Source organism: Halyomorpha halys, unplaced genomic scaffold (genome assembly GCF_000696795.3).
Source record: "Halyomorpha halys isolate HHAL.00 unplaced genomic scaffold, Hhal_1.1 Scaffold443.1, whole genome shotgun sequence".
In the NCBI taxonomy this organism is placed as follows: domain Eukaryota; kingdom Metazoa; phylum Arthropoda; class Insecta; order Hemiptera; family Pentatomidae; genus Halyomorpha; species Halyomorpha halys.
In genome coordinates, this window is record NW_027110163.1 from 221390 (window position 1) to 223103 (window position 1714).

Genomic DNA, 1714 nt, shown 5'->3' on the forward strand with positions numbered 1-1714 from the left:
GTATCCATGGAATCCGTATCCGTATCCATGGAAATGTTAGCTATTAGTTTCAACTATAGTTAAGTTTTGCCCATCTCTGAGTAACGATAAGTAGCATTATTAATCAGTTATTCTTCTAATTTTCTCAAAATGTAATTTCATAAATTAAGTCATGAAAAGATGTTTTTTTCAGGACTGATCCATTGCAATGGCCAAGACAAAGGTTAGAATAATTAATTTGTTCTAAACCAGGTAGCAGAGTTGGGCTACTATGAAACTAAAAGCTAATATTGCTATGGATACGATATTAATTTATCAATGATTCATTCATAAATATGGATCGTATCCATGGCAACGTTAGCTATTAGTTTCAATTAGAGCTAATTTTTGCCCAACTCTGCCAGGTAGCGCTGACTTGCCTCGGTTATTTTATATACAACCAAGAGGGTGCCAGAACCCTACTATCCTTTAAAGCAAAAATTACACTAAGGGGTGGAGATTAGACCACACCCCTAATCAACATATGTTGAAGTTAATAGGGATTCCGAACAATAATGGAATTATCTGTAAAATTGTGTATTTAATCGCAAATGTGAAGAGAATATTATTTATTTATATTAAATTGTTATTTAGTAAAATAATATTTACTATAACTTGCAAAGTTGTAATAAATGTAATTTCCGATAATTTGGTAAATCTATAATCAAAATCAATCAAGCCGTTCTCGAGAAATTTGTCTATTATCTGTTCTGTTCAGTCACATTTCAATGTGAATATGAAGAATACTAAAATATATTTTCTGTTCTAAAAGGTAGAGAGTGAATATAAAATTTAATTAACTTGGTTAATTTTTCAAATAATGTTTTCTAGGAACAGTTAATAAAGAAAGTATTTCTTTTAAGGAAAACATTAAAATATAAAGTTTGATAGAAATAAATAATTTTTTGAGATATAATGGAGAAAGTGTTTTTATAAAAATAAAAAGAAAACAATTGTTTAGAATATTTATTGGTTTTAACAAAAATGTGACTGAGAATAAATAGTAATTCAAAAAACCAAAATGTGAGCACGTTTTGAGTAATTCTACTTTTTTTTTTTTTTAATCCCCTGCCAATCTGGTTCAGGTTTCTCAACTGTCAAATATGGGGTACCGGATGCCACACCTATGAAAGGAATAGACTCCACCTTCTAGTGCCACTCATACTAGAAGTATAACCTGTACCTTATACTCCTTCCACCAAGCTACAACCTATTCTCATTAATCAGTTGAAAGACAAATGACACCTTATTTTGATACTTTGTCGGTTCAATCTCCTTCGACGAGAACCCCCTACTTTATATGGTAAAGGTGAAGTGCCAAAGTTTTGACTTCTTTATAAATCTAATAAGTATAAGGTTACTTTATTCATTTAGATATGAGGAGAAGATGGGGATGCAATCAGTAAACATACAAAAATAAGTAAAACTTCTTTATTTATACCGATGTTTCAAATTTTTCTTCCTCCTTCCCATACTCACACATTTCTTCTTTCTTGTTCCTTCCTTATTCATTTTTCTGGACTTTCTATATTTATTTTAGCTTATTATTTTACCTATTTTATCATATATTTCGATTTCTTTCTTGCCCATTGTATCATGCGCATCGTTTTCTTATTATGCTAATTTAAATTTGTTTACTATTTTATATCTTCAATCATTACTTACATATTTTATTATGTTAATTTCAATAACTCAC